The sequence below is a fragment of the Chelonia mydas genome, chromosome 7 (assembly GCF_015237465.2).
Source record: "Chelonia mydas isolate rCheMyd1 chromosome 7, rCheMyd1.pri.v2, whole genome shotgun sequence".
Classification (NCBI taxonomy): Eukaryota; Metazoa; Chordata; order Testudines; family Cheloniidae; genus Chelonia; species Chelonia mydas.
This window is the reverse complement of record NC_057853.1, coordinates 75,522,846-75,541,015: the sequence shown is the minus strand read 5'-3', so window position 1 is coordinate 75,541,015 and position 18,170 is coordinate 75,522,846. Positions and strand designations below refer to the sequence as shown.

The 18,170-nt window shown below is 40.0% G+C and overlaps 1 protein-coding gene across 4 annotated transcripts in view; it reads left to right on the top strand.

Annotated features, from left to right (window-relative positions):
* ANK3 (ankyrin 3) overlaps positions 1 to 18,170 on the top strand; it is a 540,509-nt gene that overhangs the window by 121,201 nt on the left and 401,138 nt on the right. The window lies entirely within an intron of this gene.

Genomic DNA, 18,170 nt, shown 5'->3' with positions numbered 1-18,170 from the left:
GTGTAAACCTCATCTACTTGCCAAATAGGTTGACAGAAAGAAGGAGACAATCTTGACATTTTGACTTTCAAGTCTAATTCAGGGATTGTAATGCCAGGTACTGATTCCATTGAAAAATAAAGATCCTAGGATTGGCAAGTTTATGTTGTTGACTGAACCAATAGCTAATCAGTTACATGTACTCCCCATGTCTTCTTTACTTACTCAGGAGTCCCCATAACTTTGGGAACTGAAATTTATTTTAACTCGCCCATTTAAAAAAAAATTTGCATCTCTAGAGGTAAACCTAATGAAAAATAGAATAGAAAAATGAAAACTATGTGGAGGCCAGAGAAAAGAGGATCTGTGTGTGTGTGTGTGTGTGTGTGTGTGTATTTTCCTGATGTCTGGCACGTCTGTCTCTCTAATTACAACTCAGATATTAGACAATAAAAGAGAAAAGATGGTCTTACTCTCTCTTGCTCATGTGATTGTGAAAATATGGTTTAAGGGTCCTTACGTCTAAAATAGTTAGGGTTCTATCATCTGATCCTTTGTTGCCTCTACCAGAGGCTATATCTGAGCTGGAACACTGGAGGGTATAGGACTCAAATTCTAAAACAGACAGATAAATTTCAATCCACAAGGGTGCAATATGTCACATAAAAATATCACCTACTGTTTAAGGTCCAGAGCTTGAAGTGCACCCTGTTAGGAGGTAGAATGTGAAACAAGAATCTGCAGAAAGTCATTCTCTGGGTTTTTTTAATATTACATTTGCTATCATGAGCACAATAAAGGAATCTCACACAAGTAGTAAAATCAAATCCCCCCCCTTTCAAATAAGTAGCATAATACCAAGGAGTTGCTGAGACCACTATGGGGAGGGTAATTATTAAATTCTTAACACTAACAATGAGGGAAGGGGCTATAAGTGAATTTAGCATTTAAAGCCTAGATTTTCAAAAATAGGAGTCTAGAGTCAGACTGCTAAATAAGGGCTCTGATTTTCCAGTGTTTAGCATTCACTAATTCCTGTTGAAGTCAGTGGGAGCTGTTCTGTTAGTGGCTCAGCACTTTTGACATTGGGCCATTTATTTAGTAGTATAATTTCAGACTCCTATTTTTGAACATCAGAGCCTTGATTCTTTAATTCACTAAAACACACTTCTGCAATGCCCCTCCCAATGGCATTACCCTATTCCTTGTCATTCACAATGAGGGTCCTTCTGAAGAATAAAATCTTTCAAGGACATGAGTCCAACAAAATCATTGATGGATTTATAATTGGTGCAAGAAGAAATTAATTATTTGAGACATTTTTGTTTTGTGCCTGTTTCTGAAAATGCTACTTCCTTCTGGAGCACAGCAATCTCTGCTGAAAAGTCTGACTGAATGTTCTGACAAGCATCTTTTCATGGTAGCTTCTCCCTTATTGTTCTAAGAGTAATCCTCCCCGACACAGCCATGTGAGTGATCTATTTTAATTAACTGAATTGCAGCTGCACTTGGAAGAAAGTGCACATACAACATAGGAGAGGCTATGAAATCAATGCTATATTAGTTTGTGCTTTCTTTTTAGGACCTTCAACAGTAACATTTTCCTTTAGTGTTTCCCCACCAGCAGTGATATGCATAGTTTAAAATCCCAAGTGTTTACCTTCAGCCCTGTTTAATTGGTCTGCAGCTAAGACAGACTATAGCTCTGAGCTTATTTCTCCTAATAAAATACCTAGCTTGAGCTAATGTAATGTAGACATTCTGTCAAATAAACTCAGTATTCAGGCTTCAGTGTTGAAACTTTTAGAGCAGTGGTTCTCAAACGTTTTTTTCGTGGACCACTTGAAAATTGCTGAGGGTCTCGGCAGACCACTTAATGATCTTTCCAAATGTAAAAAGAAAAGGAGGACTTGTGGCACCTTAGAGACTAACAAATTTATTTGAGCATAAGCTTTCGTGAGCTACAGCTCACTTCATCGGATGCATGCAGTGGAAAAGCTGCTGGAAGTGGCGCGGGCCGAGGGACGTACTGGCTGCCACTTCCAGTAGCTCCTGTTGGCCTGGAGCAGTGAACCGCGGCCAGTGGGAGCTACGATCAGCTGAAACTGTGGACGCGGCAGGTAAACAAACCAGCTTGGCCCGCCAGGGGCTTTCCCCTCACAAGTGGCGAAACAAGTTTGATAACCACTGAGCTATATTAAAAAAAACCCCTTAATTGACATTTTTTGTTCTACAAATAAAAGCACACAACTCATATTTTAATATCAGTAGTCTTACCTTTCTAATGCCATGGATGTGCCCTCTCTCCCGCGCCACGGCAGCTCCCGAGCTGGGGCTGGAAAAGGAGGAGGTCTCTCCCTCTTTCCCCCATTGCAGCAGCAACCAAGCTGGGACAGGGAGGGAAGGGGATCTCTCCCCCATCACAGCAGCCACAGAGCTGGGGCTGGGAAGGAGGGCAGTCTCTCCCCGGCAGCTGCAGCCCTGGAGCTGGGGAAAGTCACCTCTTTCTCTGGCTGCCACATCCCAAATTCCCCCTACCCCCTCTTCTGACCTCACTGCCCCCTCCCACCTGCACCCTATTCCCCCCAAGGCCACCACCTCACCTGACATGTGGATCTTCTCCATGGTCCAGGCACCTAATTAGCGGAGCCACACCTGTGCAGTTCCACTTATTCAGTGGGTGGCCCTTCATTCTCTTGTGTGCTGCTGCCCAGGCATGCACTTTAGAAGGAACTATTTGTGGACCACTTGAATGGAACTCATGGACCACTGGTGGTCCACAGACCACAGTTTGAGAATCTCTGTTTTAGAGCAATATAACATCTCCAGGATTTCTTTTTAAACTTCTTTCCTTTACTTCTTTGTAAGCTCAGGCTATGAGTGCCTGGCTTGAGTTTATAATGCCTTGTTGCTACTGAGCATACTCTTACAGGTTCCACAACATTTTTACAGAACAGACTTGTCTCATACCATTGTTGTATGCAGTGCAGCTGTAGCCATGTTGGTCCCAGGGTATTAGAGAGAAACGGTGGTAAGAGCATATCTTTTATTGGACCAACTTCTGTTGGTGAGAGAGAGACAAGCTTTTGAGTCACACAAAGCTCTTCTTCAGCGTTGGGAATGAACTTGCAGCATCATAGCAAAATACAAGGTGGAACATTGTTTAGCATAAATCATAAGCGTGTATTGTAAGGAACCATTCAAGGAAGAGTAGCCTGGTCCAGTAAAAGATATTACCTCACCCACCTTGTTTCTATGATTGTTTAATGTTAGTCAAGTGGCAATTTAAATACTGGTTGAATCACGGCTCCACGCCCCTCCCCCATGGCAGAAATTTGAAAGTTTCTAATAATGAGGTACTTTTATATGCAGATTGTAGGGAATCTATTATATTGTACTTGACTGGAGTATTTCAGTTCACATTGGCAGAAGTTGGATTGAGTTTTGAGTGGGACAAAAGGAGAAATGCTTGAAAAGCTGTGTGTTAGTGGGTTCCCTCATGCTCCGAATTACCTGGATCTTCACAGGATTGCCTGTAAAATATCCATTTAAAATGTGATCCCCAGACACAATATTCTGAGAACCTTGTGTTGAATGCCCTCCACTAAAGTCATTGAGAACTGAGGATGCTCACCTTGCTGGAGTGGGCCTGTTTCTTACCTAAAATTATACATAGCCTGATTCATTTTATACTTGGAGCATGAACACCCAGTTGGGATTTTTAAATAACCTTTAGAATTTCTTCATTAAGCTATTGCATATTAATTATATTCTATGGAAGTAGAAATCATGCCATGATTCTTACTGTGCAGTACATGGTTTTACTGATATTAATACCACAGAGCACACACACACAAGGTATCTAATGTTGCCTTTATTTTCTTCATAATTTTATACATTAAAATTAATTTTTCATTTAGCGGTATTATCAGGCAAATAAACATGTTGCTACTTATTTATTTATATTTTAATATACAAAATATTAATGCATATTTTCCTCCAAGTTATTCTATATCTATTATGTGCAAGTAACCTGCCACGTAGAGAACCAGAAATTTTGAAGCTTATCTATAATTGATATTCAACAGAAGTTTGACTTGTTGACCTTTTATATTTTCCATCTGTTACAAGGATTCCAGCTTGCTATAGGATGGTGTGGAAGCATAGAACCCAATTCTCCACCCCTTACTCTCACACATGTATGATTCATGAAGCCAGTGGAACTTGGGAGGTAATGGTTGTGGAATTGGGGCCATATTCTGTACATCCTATTATATGGGTTTTCATAATGATGCAGAATGTTTGTAATGTATCTGACAAACAAAGGACCAACTTCTGACTTCAGATGAGTATGTGCAACTCTTATTGATGTTAAGAAAAAAATACATTCCTGCAATACTGAGGGATTGAATTTAATATCACAATTTATAGAATAAGTTTTAAACTACAAATCTTCACCAAGGGTATTTTCATCTGGACCCAGGGGAAAAATTTTCCACAGGGACTACATACACTGAGTAACTGAGACAAAATGTTTTGTTTTTTTCTCTTCCATCTTAAAATGTTAATCTGAATGACTTCTGGCTCTTGAAGGTGGACAGAACTTGCAAAGACTTCACATTCTGGATCCACAGTTTTGTGATTGCAAACAATTATGAGTTCAATATTGTAAATGTAATCAGTATGAGCAAAAATTATATAATTAGGCATCTACCTGAAAATAGCATAGTTAGCCATCTGGGGGCTGATTCTCCATTGGCTTGCCTATGTGAAGTAATTTATTTATTTAGCATATGCAATCCAGCCAAGCCAAGCCACTGCGTTCTTATCAACAATGTTGAAGGCATGAAGACCTCCAGGAAGTTGAGTCATTTTGCAATCCTCAGCAATGTGTGTCATGGTTTGAGGCTGCCCACTTTGACAAAGTGGACTGTCTCTAAAACGCCACTGAAATTCTACTGAAGTACAAATTCCATGTCTGGTACAAAAGCAGTTAAGGAGGCTCAGTTGCCTTTGTGATGAATCAAACCTGGGTTGATGTTGAGTGGGGTCTGAGACAAGATAATTATAGTAGTAATTTATACTTTTGTAAAATGGATTTAAATGGTTTCTAAATAAAAATTTGCCATACGTTTATGCAAATGGTAACACTTTACCCCATTTTGAACTCACTCTGAACAGATGTAAATAACTACAATGTGGAAGGTAGAGGAGAATCAAGACTTTGAATTCTACCATTTGTGCCCACAATGACTGAAGGGACAAAACTGTTGGTGTAAAATTAGAGGCTGGGCCCTTTGAAAACTTGGCCTTTTTAGACAAACTCTAATTCCAATATATAGGTGCCTGACAAAGATTATTTCACCACTGCAAATCCATATTACCATATTGGATTGCCAGCTTTCGGTATACAATATATATATATGTACAAGATACCTATTACTATTGGTGTGATAGAAATCTTAACATTTACCAAACGCTGGTTTTTAACTGTATCATGATATATGAAATATTCACTACACTTAATCTGGGAAATTCTGCAAATGGAATAGTAAATTTAAACTAGCAAATGCCCTAACATTTATTAGCAACTTCGCACTGTAGTCTGAAAAACTTGATGCTGCCACTATCATTTTTTTAGCTTCCAGGAACAAAATAGTTTATTACAGCCAAAGCCTTTCATGTCCTGTGAACATGATATGAGGATGTATAATAAGAATGATTTTGAACTCAGCTGATGGCTCGTCCGGTGGAGGATTAAAATTTTTGACTTAAATCCAAAACTTCCGTTGCTTCAGAGGGGTGAGTGTGTGTCTCAGAGGGAGTACAGAATGCTGGCAAGAGGTAACAACTTCATTGCATAATATAAAGGAACTCATACATTATTAGTGGCTATTTTCAATATATATACATTAAAGTAATTGCACTTTTAAATCTTAGACCTTTAGTGGTGTTTAAAATTGTCATATGCACTCATTCTTATTTCAGATGAGAGATAGTGTTGTACCAGCAATGTTAAAAAGAGAAGCTCCTGGAGGATTTTGCCTATGTTGGGGGGATCCTTGAGTAGTGGTAAGTGGCCATTTTGGCCACTTGTGTAGGGGGCTTGGCCAGGCAGAAGGACATGTGATCAGGTTTGCTTGCATCCTAGCTGCTAAAACAGCCCCTTGTGGTCATGAGCACATGATGGCTGCTCTAACCTGCACTGGGGAATCAGATGGGTGCGGAGCATCTTCTGGACTGGGGAGTGCAAAAGGAAACATGGCATCCACCCAGTTGTGCTGAGCACTCCTTTGCTGCAGCTGAGGTTCTGGCCCGAAGTTTATGAAAATGCGGAATATATATGGCTTTGTATAGGATAGCTAAGGAAACCACCATGAAAGGCAAATTGTATTTGTATGGAGTTTGAAATTCAATGCACCTTTCTTGCTTCTATATGAAATACTTAAATCTTACTGGATTATATTTCACTACATAATGTATCCCAAAGTATGCTGGCTACATTGCCGTTTTCTGCACCATGGTAGATTTTCTGTGTTAATGCTAATCCTGGCATTGGCTCAGGCTACCGAATAAATTGGCTTGCTGTAATTATTTGGATTATTTAAATTTAGTAAAGCGCCAGTCATTTTATTTTGGTGACAAGATGTGTACATTTTCTTTCAGAAATCAAGGTAAAAACTTTCAAAGGCAACAGAAATGGCTTCTTTGCTGTATATTTGGCAATTTGGAGACTGTTTAGGTACAACTTTGTATTCTTTTGAAATCATGACCTTTCTGTATTTATCTATATGAAACTACAGACTCCAATTTTGTAATCTGAACACCATTTTGATAAGACTGTTCTGTGCCTGCAACTTGGCTCTTTAATCTCCATTTTGAGCTAAACTCACAGAAAGTGGGAAGAGAAATTCTTGTACTTGGCAACAGGTAAACCATGGAGGGTTATTACTCTTAGTTGGTCTTCTATTCAAATGAAAGTATCCTTGGATAAAGAGCTAGCTACTACCCAGGACAAACCAGTTTTTCATGTGTGGACTCCAGGGAGTTGGTGGTCAAGCAATAGATCACCTGATATGATGGACTTTAATCATCTTACGTGGGGGTTGAGTTTGACCAGAGGTCACATGACAAAGGAGACTAGAAGCTATAAAAGGACCAGGTCTGCTTCGCATAGTTCTCTCTGATTGACCAGAACAGGAAGAGAAATATGTGCTGGTGGAGTGAAGGTCAATGGAGGGGACTCTGACCGAATCCCAAAGAACATGCAAGAGTGATGAGGAAACTGAGGCAGGAATTGCATACAGCCATTTCTTATTTTGCATAGATCTGTATTTCTCTTGTGCTGTCTAAAGTAAAGAGTGATTGATAGATTTTGGAAATCCTTTTGCAAAATCTGCATCTGTTTGCCTCAGTTATGTGTCCATGAAGTGGTAAAATATACACTGGAGTGGAGCTCTGGGAAAAGATATGGTTAAGCTACTGGAGGGTCTAGGGGGCTCAAAAGCGGAGCTTAAAAGAAAATGGACCCAGTGTCCAAACATAGCAGCCTGGTCTGTGTCCGGCAAGAGGAACTAGAGCAGGGCTGTGGCAATATCAGTATTCCAAGCTTCTAGGGTCTGCAGCTCTGCCTTTTAAGGCTTTTCAGGGTTTCCAGGCTCCCTGTCTTGTAGCTGCAAGATTGGCAATCCTGGAGGTCCTGAGAAGAGCTGGTTCAAGCCAACTCTGTGGCAGAGAAATACTGGGGGCTCTTAGGGATTCCAGTCTCATGGCCACAGAGCTGGAACCTGGAGGTCCTAGGATGTGCTTCCAGAGTGAAGTGAGCTGTAGCTCACGAAAGCTTATGCTCAAATAAATTGGTTAGTCTCTAAGGTGCCACAAGTACTCCTTTTCTTCCAGAGTCTGTTGTTCAGGGGTAGCCCTGCCATCCCCTGCCCTGTGGAATGGCTCAGGGACCCCAGAGCTTCTAGATTCCCAGGCCATTCTTACCAGTTTCACTGCTGCTGTTGCTATTAACAAGAATGTCAGTTTCACTCAGCAGCTGCCGGTCTTGGAGCAAATTTCATTTGTCAGTGTTTCTGAAACAATTTATTTTTCAAGATTTCCAGTTGCCAAAAATTTTGAAAAATTTGGTTGTGTTCCAGTTTGGCCTGAAATCATATTTTAAAATGCTGCAATTTCTCACAAAGTGGAAATTCTACATCTTGGCCAGTTCTAGAAGAAATATTCTCCATTAATTTAAGTTACTCATCATATATAGGTGTACATAAGACTACACATGTGAGTCTGAGAGAGCAAGAGCTATGCATTTTTGACAGCAGCCATTCTGTTTTTTGAAATACTTGTATTATGTTTGTCATTGTAGAATCTGAACACCTTACAAATATATAAAGAGGTCAACATGTAGGTCTCTGTATCTCCCTGCTTCTTAATTATGCAGGGCCTTTTTTCCCCTTTGGTTGTTTAGGTATAGTTTTCTCTTAGAATATGAATCCTCAACCATGTGATAAAATTTCTGTTTTAAAAATGTTTGTAAAGTATGATTAAAAGTACGTTTGCATGGGCAAACAATTACCTTTTTAAACTGTGTGCTTTATGTGGATGGGCCATTCTAGCAATTTTTGTGATCCCAGAAGTGGATGCCTATTACATGTAACCCATCAATCCTTGTGCTGTTTGAGCAGGCTGTTTTAAATTTCACAGTATAATTTACAAGCTGTAATGATAGCAATGAATCTATCTATATCCACTTTCTACACTTCCATTGCTATACAGTATAAGCCCCTTAATATAGAATAATGAGGGAAGAGCAGATTTGTTAGTCTTACCCATTGTTGGTCTGGAGTGCCTCGACTGAATAAGGAGCAGAGCTAACAGAGGAAAGATGGTCAAATTGACTGCAAGGGGAGGCAGAACTGATTAGGGAATGTCTACCCTGGGCATGATGCCATTATAGGGTGTGGCTAGGCTGTATCCAGCTCTTCAGGGATCCTTGACTGGTAAAGATGGCCTGAGTGGGTTTAAAGAAGGAAGGATATAATCTGAGAATCTGTTTCCTGGGAGGGAAGCCAGAGTGGGGAATGGAAAGGAAGGAAAGTGTCCTCCTAAATCAGTCAATCTATCAGTAGTTTCTGTATGGAGTTAGCTCTTTGGAAACGGCATTTGACTGGATTGTGCCAGCAATTTGCATCAATATTTTAATGTCATCTACTGTATTGTATAAGGAGTTGTCTTAAAGCAACTGGGGCACTGTTCCTCTCTGCTGATGAACCAGTCACATCTTAATCAAATAAAATAGTCATTTTTTGTTGTGTGTGTTAGATGAATAATATTTTGTACTTGTAAGGCTTGTTTTATTCAGGGATCTCAAAACACTTGACACACATGAATTAAGCTCACAGCACTTATGTGAGGTAGGCAAGTGTTGTTTAACCCAATTTATAGATGTATAAGACGATCACATATGCATTCAGTGCCTTTCCTCTATTCAACTAGACACCAAAATATCAAGTGTGATTTTGGCCCTGGTCTCTGACTGGGGTAGCTACTTGGCCATGTAGATGCTAGGGGGAAGAGTACATAGTTCAGTGGATTAGGGTTTTTATTTGACAAGGGAAATATTAAAAGGTGAGATATCATTTAAGTCTCTGGATTCCACCAACGAAGGGTCATGTGATAATATCTTCAAATATGAGGGCATCCTTTTTGTTTTGAGCTAACTTGTAATAATCCTATATTTTATAGGCCTGGAAAGATTTAAAGTAATTTGTAGCACAGTGAGGCAGTTTTTCAGTATGATACTTGGAGACTTAACTGGAGCCTCATCCCCATGTATGTTATTGGAGTCACATGGCCAAAGCCCCAGACATTGTGTTGACTATTTGTTCCAATCTGATATACTATAATTTTGCTTTTGTGGATTTAAAGCCATTAACATACCATACCTGGCTGGGACAGCGGAAAGAGAATTTCTCCTTCATCATCTAGAAATAACATTATATAAAAAGCTGGCCCAGCTCTTCAGTTGTGGTAAATACAAAACAAAAAAAACCCCAATCGAGATTTCACTTTATACTCATGTTTCACAAGATTTTAATCATTGTAACAATTGCATTGAGTTTTAAGGCTATCATTTCAAACTATTTAGCTTTCTTTAATCTAATAGCACTAATTTTCTGTGTTCAAAACATTGTACTTTCAGGTAGAACAGACAAGCCACAGGGAAATGGAAATGTGGCATAGATCCCTCTAGAAAATCCACAGAGTTGTTTAAAGATTAATAGCATGTACTGTAATACACTGATTTATCTCCCACTAGAATTAATTTCTTTGTATAATTTAAAGGTCTTTGTTTTGCTCTTATCTAATAATAGTAGAGATTTTATTTCTGTTATTTTCCATATTCAGAATGCCACCCAAATATTAATTTTTTTTAAAAAACACCCGTTATCTAACATTAGTTAGAAAACCCAACCTATGCCTTGTTTTAGAAATTATAAATAACTTAGGTCTAGCAGTAGGGCAAGGGACCAGAACATGAAGGGACCAATTTCAGGATCAGGCTTGTTAAAGGCTAGTGGAAACTAGATAGTTACAGTGCTCTCAAATTGGAGGGTTACGTGTCTTATTGCTCTTGACTGTTGACCCATTTTGGCCAACCCCAAATCTCTCTAAATCTCCTGTTGCTCCTGCTGTCTTGTTTCCTAAATCGTTCTTATTCCTTAACTCCCACACTTTACTGATTGTCTTCTTTCCTCATCTCATCTTGGACTCTTCACCTTCTACTCCTACCTTCCTTTTCTGCATCCCATACATTTTTGGACCCCAACACTTTCCTTTCCACTGCTGTCTGACTTAGCGGATGTCTGTCCCAGTAAATTCTTCAGCAAACAAGGTTGCTACAGTTTGGAGTTATGTTACTCACCACTTGCTAGTAAAAGGGTGGAACTGCTTGAGTCTGATATACAAATATAAAAGATACTGTTTATAGGTATTTATTTTGTATTTTTCATAGTTACCTACCAAAGACTCCTAAGCAAAGTAAGGAGTCATAGGATAAGAACGAAAGTCCTCTTGTGAATCAATAACTGGTTGAAATATAGGAAACTAAGGGCAGGAATAAATGGTCACTTTTTACAATGGACAGAGGTGAATAGTGGGGTCCCCCAAGGATCTATACTGGAAACAGTGCTGTTCAACTTATTCAGAAATGATCTGGAAAAGGGTGTGAACAGTGAGATTGCAAAATTTGCCGACAATACAAAATTACTCAAGATAGTTAAGTTGAAAGCAAAGAGTTACAAAGGGATCTCACAAAACTGGGTGACTGGGCAACAAAATGGCAGATGAAATTCAATACAGATAAGTGCAAAGTAATGCCAAAAGTTGGGACTGGACAACAAGAGACAGATGACTTGATAATTTGCTCAGTTTTGTTCATTACCTCTGAAGCAGCTGGCATTGGCCATTGTCAGAAGACAGGATACTGGACTAGATGGACGATTGATCTCACCCAGTATTGCCATTCTATGTTCTTAGTATAGTGGACTAATCAGAAACTGGGACTTGGTAAATTGTGGGTTATAATCTCAACCCTTATTCACTTGAATTTTTATTCATGTTAACTACTACGGTTGTAAATTCTCATGTAAGTAGGACATAAATATTAGTTAGGCAAGTTTAACTCTACATGACAAGTAACAAATGTTTGTCTCCTGGAGCAAATGTTTTTGACATGTCTGCCGTAGCATACCCAACCATATTATTAAACTTCTGCCCATTTTTTAACATGTTAAATGTAGACCTACCTCATGTTCGTGTCAGCCTCTGTGTGTCATTTGTACAGTGGAGGGTAATGCTTACTATCATACATCATAGGTTGTTCTGAGGACTTACCAGTCAATTCCTGTATAATTCTTTAAGTGTTGAGAGTTGTTTTATCACTGATGTAGGATCTTTTCAGACATGGATCTCAAAGTGCTCTAAAACTACCATTAATTGAGCCACCCCCTCCATCCCTGTGAAGCAGTTAAGTGTTGTTACACAGAACCTGTATTTCAATTGATTCATTTGTAAGTTATGAGGTTTGACCAAGGCTACATGAGGGGCAGTATGGTCAGGTCACGGGATGGAAAGTCAGGAGATCTGACTTTTATTCCTGATACAGCCTTGACTCACCATGTGGTCTTGGGAAACTTACTTTACCTCTCTGTGCTTTGGTTTTCTCATCCATAAAGTCTTTTGGGGGGGACGATATATACCTTCCCTGGTAAAATATTTTGAGCTCCTTGCATAAAAGTGCTATATTAGTACATAATAGCAGTATTTATTTCTTAGTGAACCATTAACAGAGCCAAGAATAAAACTCAGGAGTGCTGCCTCCTAGTCTCATGCTATAACCTCTAAACCACACTCCCTAATATGCAGTATGACTACGAACCACCACTAACTGTTATTTTCATTAAATGACTCAGGTTTCTGACAGTGTCTGGTATTGTCGAGTGTAGTTGTAATATAATGCATTTCGAACCTCACATTCACACACATGGGAACATCTTGACACACGTATGTCAAATGCCATTATATACTGTACTTGCCTCAAAGTAAATTGACAGTGTTAGATTTTACTATTCCATTCTATTAATATATAACTGAGGTATTTATTACAGAGAGCTAAGATTATATTCTGAGTGGAATTGATTGAGCATGTTCATCGTCTAGAGGGAAAATAATTTTAACAATAGCAACTCCCCCTGTAATTTAACTGTCACCATTTCGACTCTTGCATTTGATTTTATGAAGAAGGCATTAAACAGATTGTGTTTGGTTAGTGGAAGTATAGTAGAGATCAAAGACAACAATAGTATTTAGTAAGGAGGGAGTGGGACAGGCAGGGAATGGAGTAGAAAACAATGGGCTACATTTCTGCTCTCATGTATTCTAGTAGATACTGTATTTTAGATTTAAGCTTGTAGAGTGGGATTTTCAGAAATGCTCCGCTTTGGCTTAACTCTGCTTTACCAGTGTGGAGTGCTTTTGAAAATCCTGCCCATCACATCTACCTAGCATGAATGAGTTCTCTTACAATTTCCAAATATCAGTGCTCAAAGAGGCTGAGAGAATGTTTCTTCTCTTCCCCAGCTCACCCCTGCTGTGACTGTGGAATGCTTTGACCAGTACTGCACAGTATGGTCCATCTCTATTGTCTTCTTATTGATTGACTCACATGGTCTATACCCAGCCTAACCACCACATAAGTGAGGCAGTCATGCTGTTAAGAGTGATTTGGGGCATATTCAGTTATTTCCTCTTCATACTCTTTCCCACAAGAAGACTTACTAATGCAAGAGGGTTGTCTTTTCTAGCTCACCAAATGTAAAAACATTCATCCCTTTTTTGATTACATGCACCCTTCCCCACCTTGTATTCTAAATTCCTTCCCTTTCAGTATAATTTGTATTCAGTGTAATTAATGTGTGAACAGACTTTAAACTGATCACTTGCCTACATTATAATACTTGGCAATTGTGTTGTGCTTTTATTCTTCAAAGTGCTTTGCAAGCATTTACTAATTAACAAACATCTCTGGCCAGAGAGGGAATCAGGGTCAGGAGAAGAAGCCAGGACACTCTGGGTACATCTATACTGCAATAAACACCCGCAATACAGATTCTCAGAGCCAGGTTCAGCTGACTCTGGCTCACAGGGCTCAGGCTGCCAGGCTAAAAATTGTAGTGAAATTTCAGGCTCTGGCTGAAGCTCAGGCTCTGAGACTCTGCGTTGTTGTGGAGTCTCAGAGGCCAGACTCCAGCCTGAGCCCAAACGTCTACACTGCAATTTTATAGCTCTCAAGCCCTGTGAGACTGAGTCAGATGATCTGGGCCAGGTGCAGCCATGCCATGGGCTTTTTATTGCAATGTAGACATACGTTTTGTCTCCTAGTCGTGTGCTCAGACTTCTAAGTCATGCAGTAACACCATAAGATCAGAAATTGTATTTGAAAGTATTGATAAAAGATGTTTGCTCTGTCCCCTTCTTGCCTTTACATTATATCTGTAATATATAAAATTTGAGATTTATATTAGAAACTAAGTTTAAGTAAAATTGTATCTGATGCTGAACTTGGTTACACTGATATAAATCAGAAATAATTCACTAAAGTCTACAGAGTTATGTCAGTGAAACAGGATCTGTATTAGGCCCTACGTCAGCAGTGTTGCAACTTGTAATTTAACTGATAAATATTTTATTTTTTTGTTTCATGGGCTCACTACAACATTTCTGAATGCATTATAAAAATTACAGGGCTCTTGGATGATGACAATACAATTTTGTTCTCTTTAAATGATTTATTATCAGATATGGAAACTGCAAATGAGGTCCAGTTCTGTCTGATTTAAATCAAAGTATGCAGCCTTATCTCTCTCTTCATATGAAGAGTATTTAGTGTGAATGTCTTCACAAAGTTGTACTGTAAACCATGAACTTGATATAGATGGAAACACTTGATTATGTAAACACTGTAAAATGTGTTATTCAGTAACAATTCATCCATTTCTCCTTTTTTCGGTGTCACCTTTCTCTTTTCTTGCTCTTCAGAATCATGTGAATTGAATACATTCTTTTAACACATCATGAAACACACTTTCCTTCATAGTTAGGAAAACCTGATTTATTAACTGTATCCAAAAGTATTACATGGTTTACCATCAGGGGGAGTATTTTGATGCTTAAACAATACAAAATACATACAAATGCACACATACAAAATCGGAAATGACTGCCTAGGAAGGAGTACTTTGGAAAGGGATCGGGGCGGGGGGGGGTCATAGTGGATCACAAGCTAAATATGAGTCAACAGTGTAACACTGTTGCAAAAAAAGCAAACATCCTTCTGGGACGTATTAGCAGGAGTATTATATGCAAGACACGAGAAGTAATTCTTCCGCTCTACTCCGGACTAATTAGGTCTCACCTGGAGCATAGTGTCCAGTTCTGGGTGCCACATTTCAGGAAAGCTGTGGACAAATTGGAGAAAGACCAGAGAAGAGCAACAAAAATGATTCAAGGTCTAGAAAACGTGACTTGTGAGGGAAGATTGAAAAAATTGGGTTTGTTTAGTCTGGAGAAGGGAAGACTGAAAGGGGACATAACAGTTTTCAAGTACATAAAAGATTGTGACAGGGAGGAGGGAGAAAAATTGTTCTTCTTAACCTCTGAGGATAGGACAAGAAGCAATGGGCTTAAATTGCAGAAAGGGCAGTTTAGGTTGGACATTAGGAAAAACTTCCTAACTGTCAGGGTGGTTAAGCACTGGAATAAATTGCCTAGGGAGGTTTGGAATCTCCATCATTGGGGATTTTTAAGAGCAGGTTGGACAAACACCTGGCAGGGATGGTCTAGAGACAATACTTAGTCCTGCCTTGAGTGCAGGGGACTGGACTAGATGACCTCTCAAGGTCCCTTCCAGTTCTATGATTCTAATAATTCAATCTCTTCCCCCTCCCAAATCTCATATAAGCAAATGACCTCTTCTATTTATATCCGATGATGGGAGTCAGAGTTCATGGATCCCAGTTGGGAAATGGGAGCAGAAACTAGGGGAAATGCTGTCTCCACAGTATGTCCCCTCTTCAGCCCAATCCTGTGGAGTGCCTCGATTTGGGTTCCATTAATTGAGGGAGGACAGGCAGGGCTGGCAAAACTTTGCCAGGTTAATCTCTACCCATGGGGAAAAGTGATATATATTGCTGGGACTAGAGTATAGATCCCCTATTCAGCTCTGAAAATCTGAACCCAAGTCTGCAGAAACTTGTGTCGCTTACTATTCTGTATTGTGAAACTACTCCATGGGGCTACAGAGGAGTAACTGGCAGTGGAGCAACCCCATGGGAGCACATCTCCTACAAGTGTTGTGCTGTCATGGGGGAACAGCCAATGGGAATGCAGACAAGGGGGCTCTGCACAGATTTTTCTTGCCTTCATTTGATCCCCTCAGATTTGTAGGTGTAGGCAATGAAACTCCTGGCCTCTGCTGAGGGCTGTAATTGGGGGTGAAGGACAAACTCTGTTCCCTCAAAGGAAAAATTCCAAGGACATTCTATTAGATGAATTTGAAGGAATTTCCATCCATTATTACTGTGTGGTGATAAGTGGCACAGAGAGAATGGCTCCTTGGGGTTAAACCCATTTTTTTCAAGGTACTCCTGGTAGAGCAGAAACATTATTCTCCTTACTTTGTCCAGGGTACAGCTTTTGCTGCTCTGGTGAGCTGTATAGATGTGGAACTCCCCCTTCTTCCATTTCCATTATATCCAGGCCAGTGTAATGGAGCATGCCCTAAAGAAACAAAGTTCAGTTCAGTTTTTTTGTCACCAGTCAAAGCTGAAAACTGTTTAATTTGAAAAACAAACAAACCTCATATTTCTGGCTTATCACCCAAATTACTTTTGCATTATGTCAGATGATTTTTAGCCCAATTAAAAAAAAAAAAAAGCTGTTTCTTGTTGCTGTGGAGAAGCCCTCTCTGAATGTGTTTGAATAAGCAATTAGACTGGAGGAAAAGGAATATAATGGTTTAGGGCAAGACAGCTTAGAGCTCCGTCAATCTTTCTTCTTTCTTTCTCGCTTGCTAGGAAGAGAAGTTGCCTTTTTCTTCACATGTGGCTTTCAGAAAGCCAAAAGTTGTGAATTCGTGATCATGGTTATCTCGTACATAAATGCCCTTCACAGGCCAACCATGAAAACCTATTAAAACAGCATTAACATCAATACAGGACCGTTCAAAGCTGTTCCATTGTGAGAGGAATGTTTTGTGTGTTATGGTATGGTGACTCAGTTCAGGTTAGGTGGGGAGTTTGGAGAGTAATAACCTAATATTAATATTAAAAGACCCTTTTAAGGAAACAAATCCCTGTTTAGGAAGACATTATTAATATATTTCTTTATTCTGAATTTTTTGGGTGTGTGGTAGCACAGAGAGGCCTTAGTCAGTATGGGGGCCCTGTTGTGCTAGGTGCTGTATGAACAAAGAGGCACTCATGGTCTCTGCCCTGAATAGCATTGAAATCTAAAAGGGTAAAAGGGGAGGTCAGTAAAATATATAGTCAGAGATTAGAGTGAAGAAGGGCACATGGCTTGATAGCGCATGTTCTTTCTCGGTTTGTTTGTTTATTTTATTTTATGCCAGAGAAGAGGAGCCAGGTGGAATGCTAGGAGGGGATAAGTAAATAAGAGTAAGGGAGTGTGAGCAGAGGGGAAGGTTGGAAAGGAGCAGGAGAAGTTGGCAGTGGAGAGACAGAGGGACAAGGGAGGCAGCAATTCAGAGCAAAGAGTAGTCAGAAAATAATATCTAGAGTTCAGTTGTTAAAGCAGTCTGTTGGCATTCCTGGTATCGAAGTGCTGTTGATAATCTGCTGGGGTCAGGAGTCTCTGGTTGGGCTTCCCCTTGTCCTGCTGCTCCTGGGGGGCTGGTTCCTGCTTTGCTTCCCCTAGCTGGAGCACAGGAAGGCTGTTGGGGCCTTGTGTCTTTGTAGGGTGACCAGATGACAAGAACAAAATATCGGGACACATGGGGGCAGCCACAGGCTCACCCCACCACCAGGGCTGGCTCTTTTTTTTTTGCCACCCCAAGCAAAGAAAAACAAAAAATGGAGTGCCACCGAAGCAAAATATCAGGACAAATGGCGTCCCGACCGTACATCGGTCGGGACGCAGGACAAACAATTAAATATTGGGACAGTCCCGCTTTTATCAGGACGTCTGGTCACCCTATGTCTTTGTGGGGAGGTGTCTGCAGGGAGACGGGTCTCTTTCTGGGTTTTCCCCTGCCCTATTGCTCTTGCTAAGTGTCTGCTTCTCCTGAGAGTTGGCTCCACCCTCAGGAAGGCCTGCTCAGCTTCCCAGAGCCCATGTGGGAGAGGGACCTGGAGGAGATGTTATCTTCCATGCCACAGTCTCAGTCTAGGGGGACAGAAAGCCTCTGCTACTGAAGTAGCATTCATATGACTGTTTTCATATTATTCCTCATCGTTTAGCTGAATAAATCCAGAATTAGTAGTTACTAGCAGTAACAAAAAGAACAAGTGATTTTTCAAGCTGTGATCAATTAACTGATAAATATTAGATGATTGAGAGGGGACAAATTCATAAATCAATAATGCCAATTAACGTTTTGCTTTCTTTTCTGATTT